The 15,490-nt window shown below is 36.5% G+C and overlaps 1 non-coding gene across 1 annotated transcript; it reads left to right on the top strand.

The window, feature by feature from the left end:
* Window positions 1–14,865: 14,865 nt before the first annotated feature.
* Window positions 14,866–14,939, top strand: TRNAI-UAU (transfer RNA isoleucine (anticodon UAU)). The gene has a single exon. It is a non-coding gene; the product is annotated as a tRNA-Ile (tRNA).
* The last annotated feature ends 551 nt before the right edge of the window (window positions 14,940–15,490 follow it).

The following is a 15,490-nucleotide window of genomic DNA, read 5'->3' as shown; positions in this document are numbered from 1 at the left end:
CACCACCTTTGCTACATTTACAAGATTCTTTACTAGCTCCCATGTGCGTTCACTAATATCATATCCGTGCTAATGGACAAGTTATTCCAATTTATTTCGGCATCGCCTAGAATCTAAGACTGCTTCTACTTCAAACTCTTCATTATTGTCCACTTCTATAGGAAGAGGTGGAGCTTGTCTTCTTCTTGATATGTCCACTGTCTTGTCTGGTTCAAGAAGAGATACTTGGAATACTAGATGGATTTTCATTGATTCCGATAGATGTAAATGATATGCAACTGGATTAATTTGAGCAGAAATAGAAAATGGTCAAAGCCTTCGATAGTCCAACTTGTCACAAGGACAAGTGGTCTTGATATTACGACGAAGTAACCATACCTTATCATCCATGTGGAATGGTGGTTGTTCCTTTTGATAGACATCCACCTTGTCCTTTTGTTGTTCTTGAGCTTCTTTTAATTGTGCCTTAATTGTTGCATGTAGCTCTGACAAATGAATTGTCAAATCTCTCACAGTAAAATTATCAACTTTTGAAAAGTCAAAAGTATCAAGTCGTGGATGATAACCATAATTAGTAAAGAAAGGTGTTTGTTTTGTAGAAGAATGTACTGTATTATTATAAGCAAACTCTGCCAATGGCAAAAGAGTTGTCCAATCATCTTGTTAGTAATTGATAGTACATCTTAAATATTGCTTCAATATTGCTTCAATACTTGTGATTGTCATTTCACTTATTCTACAATTCCTTCTAGAATAAACATGTATAGGGGAATTCGAATATAGAGAAAGATTAAACGCATGAATTTCACTTGTTAGGGTCACACAATTAACTATATTCCAAACCACTGAAATACTAAGAAATACTACAATACTTCCTCTCAGTAACAATACTCCTTCATCAACTGATAACCACAATGTGCAACCCTGCACTCTCAAAAGACCGCTCAAAACTCAATAAATTCCATCCAACATCAAGAATAATAGACTTTACTCCAACCAATCTGAATTCATAGAATTTCTATAATCACAGACTTCCTCCATTGAAACACACACACACACAACTCTCAATAAACAACAATCATAATCTTCCATCCATAATCAATCTTCCAATAACTTCTCATATAATTCAATCATTCAATACTCTAATTACATAATCAATAACTCATAAATCAATCTCTGATTTATTCCACAGACTCACTTCTCAATATTTAAAAACTATCCATTATTCTTCAAGAATAAAGAAAACAAAACAAAAAAAATGAAAAAAAAAAGCACCAAGCTTAATCCCGGCTCATGACTATTACAGTCTGGCCCTCCAATAAACTTCTACAACTCCTATATAATTGCTACTGATTTCCAGATTCTAATCGTAATCCTCTAATAACCGCTTTTAATAACTGAATCAATCATCCGTCCTCCTAAACTGAATATTCTATGGACTATTAGTCAAGACCTTGTACAAAATTCCGTTAGTCTTTTCTATTTGCCCATTAACACAAGGATGATATGAAGTGGTTTTCTCATGCTTAATCTCATATGTTTTCGTCAAGGCAGCTGTAGTAGCATTTAGGAAATGGGTGCCGCGATCGCTAACCAATTCCTTTGGACACCCAAATTGAGTTATAATATTCTCGTATAGAAACATAGCCATCGTACTAGCATTATCATGGCGGGTAGTAATAGCCTCTGTCCATTTTATTACATAGTCCATGGCAACTAAAATATATTGCTTCTGGCCAGGTTTTGACGCTAGTGCGATGGGATTGACAAAATCAATATCCCATTTTTTGAACGGTGTTTGTGCCAAGATTGGAACTAAGGGCGTGGCAAAAGTGCCCGTAGATCGACCAATTTGTTGATAGGGATCACAACAACGAATAAATTGGTACGCATTAGAAAACATTGTGGGCCACCAATATCCGACCATTAAAGCCTTGCAAGCAGTACTGTCTCCTACGAAATGACCACCACAACTATCCAAATGACAACCCTCTAGTATTGATTCTACTTCACTTGGAAAGATATAGTATCTTAAAATGCCATCTTTGCCTTCTTTATACAAAGCATCGTGAATCATTGTGTACATGGCACTCTTCAGAATGAGTCGCTTTTTAAGCTTCTCGGTGAAAGTCAGTGGAAAGGTGTAGAAGGTCAGAAATTGAATGATTTCACTATATTCGTGGGAAATCACATCTACCACAAATAATTTGGTGTGAGAAAGAGCATCCGGGACAGGCTCGTTGTCGAGAATATTAAACAACTAGGATAAATGATTAACATTGGCATGTTTCTTCTCAAGTCGTACGACGATCGTAAAATTAAACTCTTATAAGAGTAAGATCTATCGGACAATGCATCCACTTAATTGAGGCTTATTAATCATATATTTGAGGGCATCATGATCCACATAAAAAAAAATGGATACCCAAGCAAATAGTGTCAAAATTTTTGAACCGAATATATCATACCCAACGCTTCTCGTTCAGTAGTAGTATAATTACGATCGGCAGCCACCAATTGCCGACTGACATAATAGATAGGATGATCTAGACTCTTGTCATCCTTCTGACTTAACACCGATCCAATAGCCACATTGGATGCATCAACGTACACATGAAAGGGCTCCGTCCAACGAAGAGCCACTAATATTAGTGTAGAGACTAATTTTGACTTCAACGCTTCAAAGGCCACAATACACTCCATAGTCCACATAGAACTAGTCCCATCTAATGGAGGTTTCTTCAGTAAGTTTGTTAAAGATAGACAAATAATTACAAATGAACGAATGAATCTTTGATAATTACTGACATGGCCCACAAATCCATGAACACCGGAGACCGTCTCTGGTCAGGACAAGTTCATTATATACTGCACTTTGTCAAGATTCGTAGCAATACCATGGCTGAAGACAATATGTCTCAATAATTTATCAAACAGAACACCAAATTGATACTTCTCTGAGTTCAATGATATTCCAAACTTAACGCACTGAGCCAAACATTTGTCCAGATAATTAAGATGATCTTATTTTGTACTGAATGTACAAAAGTCATTTAAAAAGATCTCCATAAATAGTTGGAGATAGTCTTGGAAGGCCTGAGTCATCACTCTCTGAAACGTGGCTGGGATGTTATATAACCCAAAAGGCATCACGCGATAAGCAAATGTGCCCCAATCCATAGTAAAGATCGTGTTAAGCTGGTCTTCCATTGCAATTTGAACTTGATTATATCCGAAAAATTCATCAAGGAATGAATAACATTCGTGACCAGCTACTGCATCTAATATACTATCTATGAAAGGCAACGGAAAGTAATCCTTCTTGGTAGCCACATTAAGTTTCCAAAAATCCTGAAAAATGTGGATTTTCTCATTCTTTTTCGGCACCATCATGATTGGAGAAATCCACTCACTATTCGGTACTACGTAAATAAAACCAACCATAAGAAGCTTGTCTAATTCTTCCTTCACTATGAGGGAATATTTAGGATTAAGGTGATGTTGCCTTTACCATATCGGTTTAGTGTTCTCTTCTAAAATGATACGATGCTCACAGACGTCAGCAAGAATACCCTTTAAATCAGCATAAGTCCAAGCAAAAGTGAACTTATGCTACAAGAAAAATTCTATCCAACAAATCAACTCTTCGTTCTTAATACCTTCGTAGATCTTAATTATCCAAGGTTTTGCTGTGCTCGCTAAGTTAATAATTTGACATAAAGGTGTAATGGCGATGGTCTGTTTCAACTCCTGTGCTGGTTGAAAATCAGTCGATACGTCTAACATGTGTGAAGTATTGAATCATGTCTTCAAAGCACTCACATGGTGCACATCATACTTGGTCATCTAATCAATATTAACATACTCAGAGTTTTCTGAATCCATTGGATATATCAAGTACTCCCCCGGACCTCCACATTGGTACACCACTCCAAGGTGTTGTATGCTGTCTCCACGGACGCCTCCGTAATCGGTGTGACTGCATCATCATTGGAATTAAGCTCATCATCCAACATCAATTCAGATGGTGACAATTGAGACTTCCCGTGATAGTGTACTGGATACATTTGTAATACCATTTTGTTTCCGTCCTTGCCAATTGTCAAAGTACCCTCACCCCAATCGTTTTTGGCCTTCGTTTGATAAAGCCAAAGTCATCCCAATAAAATTGGATATGATAAAGTTGAACATCATAGCCGAAAGATAATATAATCAATTACATATGTAATACCAGCAATTATAGTTTGAACACTCCATAAAATATCCATTGGTTTAATCCGGCTATGACCTACCATCCGTAATACCAATATCGTGGGTACTAAGTATTTCAAATCTAAAGCATCCATTGTATCAGTGTTTATTAAATTAACACTGAAACCACTATCTACCTGAACATCCAAGATCATAATATCATCAATCGAAACATCAATGGTTGATGCACTTGGGTCAGGGTTCAAATTGACTTCACAAACTTCCTTATTACGTTGCCTATGGTATGTTAACGATGAATTCAATGTAGAACGGCACTCTGGTACGACTGCTAGAAGTTGCTTCATAGAAATAGAAGGTCGAATAGCATCCAGATCCTTCAATATGTCATAGGATTCCATATTTAGGATAATATCCAATGTCTTTTTCTTTTTCATTGGTTGGAGTTTAACTCCTTGAGGTAAGATATTCTTCTGTTCTGGACTCAAAATTGGAACAAGAGATGGAGCTTCCTTGAAATTCACACCTTCTAGATGATCTTTCAACAGAAATGACGTTTCTCAAAACTGTGTAGAGAACGGAACAGCTTGAAATGGATCTAAAGCCTCCATAATTGGTACCTCATTGGGTAGCCCAACCGAGTCAAGTCTCATACTGGGTAAGAGGCCCATAATAGGACCTAGATTGGATGTCTCCATAATTGAGTCAAATTGGCCCTTGGCTTCAAGATCACTCAAATGTTGAATTGGTCCTTTTTCTTTTTACTGACTTCTGGTAAGAACGGCTTAGACACATTCCACCCGATTTACCAGAGAATCTTAACGACCTTGATTTATCTCCTCCATTTTTTCTTGGTTTTGGATTTGTTGATCTCGATTATTGAAATTGAACGGAACATTACATTGCTGATAAGTATACCTCAACTGCTTATAATTTCCACAAACTCACGTATAATCATCACTAGCTCTGGGATTGGGACATTCATTGGCATAATGGCCAATCTGTCTGCAACAAAAAAAATGAAGTAGTCTTCTTGCACCTCCATCAAGCATATTGGGTGTTTCCATTGGTATATACCTACTAGACTTGTTCTATGTAGGGTTAGAAAATGATCTTAATTGTCCCATTGGAATGGAGGGAACTTAGTTCGATGATGTCGATGGAGCATATTGTTGATACCTCTGTCACTCCTTTCCGTAGTTCTTATGGTTTGATGCAGATCCCTGATTAAAATTAAAACTTTGAAAGTTATAAAATACTCAATTTTATCGATTAGATCAATTTCCATTCCATCCAAACGTATTTTCCAATTGAACTTGATTGCCATCCCAATGAGTCGATAGGATCATGGTCTGATTACTCAATTGTTGTTGCCTTTGCAAATTCTAACAATTAGCTGTTAAGTACTTTCCTTCACAAAATGTACATTGATTTATCATTTGTGAGGGTGAAGAGCATTCTGTTACCAAATAACCGTGGCCCTTACAATTACTGCACCAAACATTGGTCCTAGTATTAGTAGGCTTTTGTGTCTTCTCCTTATCCTTGGCCATATTGACGACCATTTCTTCCATTTTCTTCGTCAGGTTCAACAACAAGGCTTCATTGGAATCTTTTGAGGTTGGTATTATTGATAACTGTGCTGCAATTAACGCTTATTGTTGATACAAAAAATAGGGAGCATATGCTATTGTCACGTTCAATGGTATAGCTTGCAATGGGGTGAAATTAACTGGCCCCTGTATATTGGCACTGGAATTGGCTCTTGTATCTAACATCCGTGGATAAGCATCTACTGATCCGTTCCAAGTCGAATTTTGATAACTGCCTTGAATTGGAATCAACGTAGCTCCCGTACTTAAAAATTGATCATAATGGCATTCCTCCCAAACCTTGGCTCTATTAAGGAATGTAGACACTGTAACGGATTGAGCTTCTTTCACAAATATTTTTAACTCTGGTGGTTACAAACCATTGATTAATATGGATAAGATAAATACCTATGATATTTGGTGATTCGGCCACTTACTGAGTATATCAGCCATCCGGCCATAATACGATTCCACCGCCTCCCTTAGGATCATTTTGCTGTTCATTAACCTCTCTCGAAGACGATCCTCAAAACCTATTGATTGAAAATGGGTTAAAAATGCATTCTTTAGTGCTTCCCAATTCGAAAATTGACCCACTAGTTGGCAGTTGTACCATTCAAACGACGTGTCTTTTAAGGTTGCTGGCAACCATCATAACCAAATATCTTCAGTTCTTCCATTATTGGCTATATATACTGTCAGAAATTGAGACAAATGTTGATCGAGATCCACACCCGGAAAGCCTCTAAAAGTAGGTAATGTAGCCATGCTCGTTGTGCGATCGCTCATGTCACCCATTTATACTGCTATTGCAACTGCTGGACCACCCGTCGCCATTGAAGAGGACAATGTGCCACTTAATCTCTTATTCAAATTACCATTGCCTTTTCCAATTGTCTTTTCTAGACTTTTCAACTTTCTTAAATTACTATTATTATCCCTGAATAAGTTTATTGATTGAATTGGAGGTGAAAATGATGGATTTTGAAATACGTTGAATTGATCCTTATTGGCAAGCAATTTATGCCATTTTATGGAACCAATTTTTACAGAATTGGCAATTTCCACTATTAGGAAGGTACTCAATGGAGTATCCAATTCTTTTGTGTTTCTTCCACTTGTAGTTAAAGAGCTCAAGAGATATGCTAGGTTGTTGACAAAATTTTTTGTGAGTGCTCTTGGCAATTTTCTTAATGGTATATATTGCTGAAATATTTGATGTCGATCAGCTTTTGGATATACTCGGATATGCCAACAGCCATGCAACCATGGCTTAATCCAACTTTATCGACGCTTCCTTTTTAACTTGAGTTCTTGCTCATTTTGTAATGATTCTCTTACTTGTGCTCTTTCTTGTCTTTTTTTTGACTAGCGTGTTTTCTTTATTCAAATGTTCTCATTCTTAATAACCATAATCTTTCATTATATACTACTGAATTTGCTTCCTATTTCCCATCTACTCATTTGGCAATTAATTCCTAACACTCAATGCTATTGTCAATCCCCGACAGCAGTGCCAAAATGTGATTGTCATTTTACTTATTCTACAATTCCTTCTAGAATAAACCTATATAGGGGAATTCGAATATAGAGAAAGACTAAGCGCATGAGTTTCACTTCTTAGGATCACACAATTAACTATATTCCAAACCACTAAAATACTAAGAAACACTACAATACTTCCTCCCAGTAATAATACTACTTCATCAACTGATAACCACAATGTGCAACCCTGCACTCTCAAAAGACCGCTCAAAACTCAATAAATTCCATCCAACACCAAGAATAATAGACTTCACTCCAACCAATCTAAATTCATAGAATTCCTGTAATCACAGACTTCCTCCATCGAAACACACACACACAACTCTCAATAAACAACAATCATAATCTTCCATCCATAATCAATCTTCCAATAACTTCTCATATAATTCAATCATTCAGTACTCTAATTACATAATCAATAACTCATAAATCAATCTCTGATTTATTCCATAGACTCACTTCTCAATATTTAGAAACTATCCATTACTCTTCAACAACAAAGAAAACAAAAAAAAAAAAAAACAAAGAAGAAGCACCAAGCTTAACCTCGGCTCATGACTATCACAGTCTGGCTCCCCGACAAACTTCTACAACTCCTATATAATTACTACTGATTTTCAGATTCTAACCGTAATCCAATAATAACCGCTTTTAATAACTGAATCAATCATCCATCCTCCTAAACTAAATATTCTATGGATTATTAATTTATTTTATCAATATCTTACAAAAATGAACTAATATCTATTCTACAATACTTGATTAACATGCTCCAATTGTCCATCAATTTGAAGATGGAATGCCAAAGATAGTTTTATATCCACTTTTAGAATCTTGAAAAGAGTCCGCCAAAATCTTGATACAAATTGAGTTTTCCTATCTGATATAATATCCTTGAATAATCCATGATAGCAAAAGATATTGTTAAGAAAGAGCTTAGCTGTTTCTTCACTTGTGATGGATTTTGTACATTATATAAAATGTGTCATCTTGATAAAACGATCTACTATCACAAATATAGAGTCATAAGAACCTGAGATTGGAAGATCCGTGATGAAATCCATAAAAAATAGAAGACCGTGGTTGTTCTGGTATGGGTAATGGTTGAAGAAGTCCGTAAGGTCGATGACGAGGAGTTTTTGATCTTGAGCAAACATCATAAGATTGTACAAAATCTTTGATTATTTTTCACATTTGGGGCCTCCAAAAGTTTCTGGATATTACTTCCAAAGTTTTATTGTACTTAAAATATTATATTCTTGAATAGTTATGATGCGCTTAAAGAATATGTAATCGAGCTTCACCTTCTCGAACATATAGACGTCAATCAAAATATAGTAGATTGTTCTTGAATTCAAATTTGGAAGTATCATGAGATTTTGAAGGATTTTTCTTAGTATCACAAATAAGAGGATCAGAAGACATATTTGATTGAACTTACTTAATGAAAGTTGAATCAACAGTTAGTATTGATTTCATTGCTCGAAGATGATAATACTCTGGCTTCAAGAGAATTGTCCGTTGTTAATCAAAAGCAGCAACACTTTCCTTTGGTATAAGGTAAGATTGTCTACAGAATGCATCTAATAAACTTTATTGTTTTTTTGGTCGATAAATGATCTTGAATTCGAATCTTGATAAAGACATACTCCAACGGGCTTGGCGATGATTCAAAACACGTGTTGACATAAAATATTCAAGGTTCTTATGATCCGTTTACACTATGATTGGACTAGAAGCACCTTCTCGATAATGCCGCCATTCTTGAAACGAATCCATGATTGCAAGAAGTTCTTTGTCGTGGATCTCGTAGTTGATTCCGGCTACTGAAATTTTTTTGGAATGAAAAGCTATTGGATGAAGTTTATTATCTATTCCCATTTGTTACAATATGGCACCCAAAGCAAAGTCTGATGCGTTTGTTTCCATAAAAAATGATTTAGAAAAATTGACACAATACAAGATTGGTGCAGAAACAAAGGCTGTCTTCAAAGCTTCAAATGCTACTTCTGCTTCTTGATTCCATTGAAGTTTGTCTTTGAAAGTCAAACGTATAAGTGGAGCTACAACTTGAGAGAAGTCTTTGATGAAGATCTGATAGTAGTTGGCAAATTCTAAAAAGTATTGGATATTTCTTACCATTTTTGGGATCTTCCAATCCATAATAGTTTGAACTTTCTTAGGATCCATCATAAGTCCACTTGAAATGATGTATCCTAAGAAGTTGACTTGAGTAGTGTGAAATATACACTTTTCTATCTTCGCATAGAGTCCTGCATCTTTTAGTTTTTGTAATACTTGGCGGACATGAAGTTCATGTTCTTCTGAGGTCTTAGAATAGATTAAGATGTCATCTAGGTAACAAACAAGAAAATCATCTAAAAACTCCTGAAAGACATCGTTCATTACATGTTGGAATGCTGCTGGTGCATTTGTTAGTCCGAAAGGTATGACGTTGTATTCAAAATGTCCATACCTTATTCGAAACATAGTCTTCTATTTATCTCTTTTTTTAATGTGTATTAAATTGTATGCTTTCCATAGATCTATTTTGTATAGATCTTAGCTTGATTCAACTGATCAAGAAGTCAAGATATGAAAGGTAACAAGTACCTATTTTTGATAGTGATTTTATTGAGTCTTCAATAATCAATACACATCCGCCATGATCCATTTTTTTTCTTCACAAATAAAATTGGAGCTCCTGCTGGAGATTTAGAATGGCGTATGAAGTTCTTGGCCAAATTCTCTTCAATATACTCCTTGAGTTTAGCTAACTCATTTTGAAATAAATTGTAGATTGGTCCAAATGGCGGTTGTACTCCTTCTTGAAGGTCAATTGAGCATTCATAGGAATGATGTTCTGAAAGAGTATTCACATTTTTTTCTCAAATACATCTTAAAAATCTTGATATTGGCTTGGAATGCTACTTGAAGTCTTTCTACTAATAGAAACAAGTGTGGCATAAATGACACAAGGTGATCCTTCTTTTGCAGCATACAAGGAAGCACTTAAACCTACAAATATAGGTTTAATTATACTAGACTTATGACTTTTTACTTGATTAACTACATTCTTAGTTATACTTTTCGAAAAGTCAAGACAACGAGAAGTCCAATATATTTTTGGGTTATATTTTTTTAGCCATGATAAACCTAAAATGACTGGATTACAAGAAGATCTAATGATATTAAATATTATAAAGCTATTATGACTATTAGTTGCTATTTCTATAGGAAGGATTTCATGAGTAACATCTCTTGAAGACAACAGACGACCATCTTTGACTTCTACATGAGCAGGTTTAGTTTTCTTTACTAAAAATATGCTATGTATTTTTACAAATTTTTCATCTAAGAAACATGCTGAGGCTCCTGAACCTAGCAAGGCAAAGGCTTTGAAATATTTAGGTACTAGAATAACATTTATCGTAAAACATGGAGAAGGTTTTGAGGAGAGGATAAGACCTTCACTTGGCGTTGTACAAGGTTCTAGCTGCACGGTCCCTATTGTAGCTAAACAAATTCGTTTTCTGACATGCTATCTTCTTTGATCGCTGTACTCCTCATTTTATGGTTGGGTCACTTTTTTGGACAATGTTAGGCATTGTACTTAGATTCTCCACAATATAAGCACAATCCTTCTTGACAACGACAAGTCTTTTCTTTCCCAGTAAGAGGTTTGAAATGTACTGCATCAATTTGCATATCCTCTATTTTTGAATGTATATGTTGAAGAGGTGTTGGTGTTGCAATTGAATTAAAATAACATTGAGGTCCACTTGTACACTTCTCAGATCAGAATTCAAAAAGGTAATTGTGGCACTTCATAGCAAAGTCTATTGCTTGACTCAATGTTTGAGGATCAAATAAGTTGAGCATTATTTTTTTTATCTCATATTATAATCCATAGAGAAATTGGCTAATAAGTGCAGCATCATCCCACTGGATATCACTTGCAAGTTGTCAAAATTATGAAGCATACAATGTTACTATTCGATTGCCTTATCATAAAATACGGATCTCATTGATTGCAACACGAATTACATCATGTTTTTCGTACATGGATCAAAACTCCATCAGAAAAGCCTCTAAATTATCCAATATTGGATCTCGTCATTCAAGAAAAGATAAAAAACATGATAGTGCTAAACTTGAAAGAAGCGTACCATTGAATCTAACTTCTGATCATGGAGTTGGATAGCTTTGGGATTGAAGTTCAATCACAAGTTGCACTTGATTGATAAATCCTTGAAACTTGGATCAAGTGCCATCAAACTTCTTGAGTAGGATAATTCTAGGTTCTCTAACACTGGAAGGGCGTTCCACTATAGGAGAAGGGACATGATTTGATACAGATGTTGAAGCAGCTCTAATCATTTCTATATCTTCACTTCCTACCAATCTTGTTGCTCCTTGTGATCGTATATTGAATTGATGCATCACAAGCATTAACGTCTTCAATTGCTCTTGCATTTGTGCCATTGCACTGTTCATTTCAGCCAGTTCTACGATGATAACACTTAGAAAAGCGAAGATGTCTAATATCACTCAAAAGAAATAGAAGAGAGGACTTGAGAACAAAGAAAATACTAATGAAAATATCAGTTTAGAAGAGGGTAATCTGCAACTTCTAATATGCTTGTATCTTATCAAGAAAAAGGGATAATCCACTCTTAATCAAGATTAGACAAAGCTCTGATATTATAGGTTTACTCTTCTCATTCTGTCAAAGATAAGAACATGCTAAAGATAAATAAATAAGTGAGACTTCTTTCATAAAAAGATGGCCAAATAGAAATAACTTGATATATATATATATATATATATTAAGAAAGAAACTGAAATGGCTATTTCCAAAAGTCAAGAAAACTACAAACCCTTGAAACTAGAATGGAAGAAAGAAAGGACTTGACAAAAGTGAAGATAGCTTCACAGTTGTTTCTATACATACTAACTAACTAGAGACTACAGGGCCATGTTCTATAGGATCTCCAATATGTGTTGACTTTGTAGGACACATGCCTTGACTTACAAGGCAAGTTTTTTTACGTGTTGGTCACATAGTTAGCTTGGTCTTCAAGCTAACAACCTATGTGGTACATGGCCAACTTGTTGATCAGGTTTCTAATCCCAAAAAGTCAATTAAAGACACCCATAAAATCAAAGCAGCATCAATGAAGCTTCTAAAAAGCTTCTGTATCAAATACTATAGAATTAACTTACTTTTATTTACTTTTACTTACTTCTATCTATTTATACATGTAATTATTGGCTTACATGCATATGTCCGTGACACAATTGTAATATCAACAATAGAGGTAGAGTATATGGTAGTAAGTGATGGTGCAATGGAGGTAATATGGCTAAGACAACATTTAAAGGATATTGGAGTATTGCAAATGAATGCTACTACAATGAAGTTTGACAATCAAAGATGTCTTACATTTGCAAAGAATTCAAAGCATTATTCAAGGACCAAGTACATTGACATTCAACATCACTTCATAAGAGAGAAGATTGAAATGAGAGTGATTGATATGAAGTATTGTGCAATAGAAGACATGCTTGCTGATTTGTTGATAAAGACATTAGTAAAAGATAGACATTATATATTAACAAAGGTATTAGGATTAAAAGCCTTTTGACCAATAGCAAAATAAGAGTATTAAAGTAAATAAATAAAATCAAAAATAAAATAAGTTATCTTATAGAAAATATTACCTTAGATAAATTATTAATGGCCAAAGGATTGTATCTTAGTGGTTAAAAGGGGCATCTTATGGATATAAGATGAGGTCAAGGACCAAGAGTCAAAATCAAGAAGATAAAGTATGAACTAGGGAATATTTGAAGACTAAGTAAGAGAAATTAGTGTTTAGTATAGGATATCCTCGTAGTTAGTAAGATGCCAAAGGATTCTAGGATTATAAGATACTTACGAGGGAAGTTAGATGCCAAAAGATCCTAGAACTATATATGTAAAAGTCAAAGAATGGAAGTTGTCTTCTAAGGCAACAACCACCACCTACAAGTATTGGGTATTGGAAGTGAGAGACATCTTATTCCATACTCTCTTTGTGTGCAACCTTGCTGATGCTAAGTGTAGTGACTTCATAGTGCCTATTCTTCAATATTTAAAATAGATATGCATGAGCTATTAATATGTAATGATTGTTGATTCATTTGGATAGAATAGTAATATCATTAGATGCCACACTCTTTTTGATAGCATAATTAGATGTCCCACCTCTCTTGATAGCATAATTAAATGCCATACTTCTCCATTTTGTAAAAGTTGGATCCTCAATTTTGTAATCCACCATTGATTAAAATGTTTGAAATGGATTGAAGAAAATCTTTAGCTAAAACATTTATATAAATTTTTTTTTGGACAAAATCTTGTCAAGACACTTGGAATCCTCCTCATTTCTATTTTCCTACATGGGAGTATTTTATTTTATTTTATTTTTTTAATTTTTATACTTATCAGGATTACCAAACTGCCTCAAACTGGTTTGTGATTTGTTGGATGAGTTCCAAAGTGGTTGGAGCAACGTTCAATCCATGTGGCACCAAACTGGACCCAGTTTGAAATGTGGATTGGAACATGTCTGATACCAATTTGAAACCCATTTGTTCTGTGCTCTCTCCGATCACGATTCCTCCCCCCTGTGTTCTCGCTCCAGCCTCGTCGTCGTCGTCTTCGTTCCGGAGCTGCGACCGCCGCAAGCAGCTGACTGTGCCTGCGCCTGCCGCGATTGCCGTGCACTTTCGCCTCGCTCTGGACTTTCCAATCTTCCCGGGCGCTCCCTGCGCCGTCACCTCCTCCTTGTTCCTCCCCGGTATCCCCGGCCTCGCGACCGGCGATTCCGCTGTCACACGCCGACCGGGTTGCCTGTCTGCGTCCCATCCAAAGTAAGAATGATGCGAGGCGTTCTCCAGGATCGAGGCGACCCAACTGCCACACCTCGACACAGAGCAAACCCTACGACTCGAACCCTCACAGAATCCTCCAACTCTCGCGAGTGGAAGTGAGCTCCATCACCGGCGCGCGGACAATCCTGCCACCCTGAGCGAGTCGCCCAGACAAGCTTGGAAACGCTCGAAACGCGATCGATTCTCAGACAAACGTGTATCCTGAACAATCGACCCCAGTTCGCGCTCGAACGTGTACCAATGAAACGTCTCGTCGGGACAATCTAGCTTGCAGGCTTCAGTGACGCCGCGCTGCGGCGCCAGACCGACAAGCACTCCACGGCGACACTGCATTACAATTCCAGATTCGGGATGGCGTTGGAAGCGTCGAACCGCTCCATGCAGACATGCGCTGCATTCATTCGGTGCGGTGGGCATTCCATTCCATTCCAGGTGCATTCGCTTGGCCAGGGGCAGTGAGTGGTGACGCTGGAGACGGCGGCGGCGGCGGGATGAGAGCGAGGGGCCGCGGATGATTTGCCGAGGCGAAAAGGTACGTGATCGCTTTCCCAGAGGTGTATGGTGTCTTTCCAGTTGCGCCGCCCCCGTAGCTCAGCTGGTTAGAGCATTGGTCTTATGAGCCAAAGGTCGTGGGTTCGAGCCCCCCCGGGAGCAGCGATTACTATAATCTCTACTGATCTGCCTGAAGATTTTGGATCTAACTTTCTCCAAACTCAAATCCATCACCTTGCTTTTACTGCCTTCCAGGAAAATCTGCGGCATAGAACTTCAACCTGATCCTACCGAACATAGAGGCAACAATGTCCACCTATTGAGAAGCAAAATTTTCTTGCAATTCTGGCACCTACATTTGCTGATGTACCAAAAAATTGTAGAATTTATAACACTTTCTATGCCAGTCAGGGTCAATTAGAAATTATTAATTGAATCAACAATTAATGTTCTTGTTCAAATTGATTTCATTTTCCAAAATAGATTTGAGACATGTTCTAACTACTAATTCTTTTTTTAGAATGGAAAGCTATTAGATAGAGCTTATCATCTGCTTCCATTTATCACAAAGTAACACTTATAATTAAGTTTGATGTATTTGTTTTCATAAAGAATGCCTTGAAAAAATCAATGCAATATGACATTGGTGCAGAAATAAATATTGTCTTCAATGCTTCAAAAGATGCTTCTACTTCTATGCTCTACTCAAGTTT

The sequence above is a fragment of the Physcomitrium patens genome, chromosome 11 (assembly GCF_059467195.1).
Source record: "Physcomitrium patens ecotype Gransden chromosome 11, ASM5946719v1, whole genome shotgun sequence".
Classification (NCBI taxonomy): domain Eukaryota; kingdom Viridiplantae; phylum Streptophyta; class Bryopsida; order Funariales; family Funariaceae; genus Physcomitrium; species Physcomitrium patens.
This window is presented reverse-complemented; position numbering and strand designations above follow the sequence as displayed.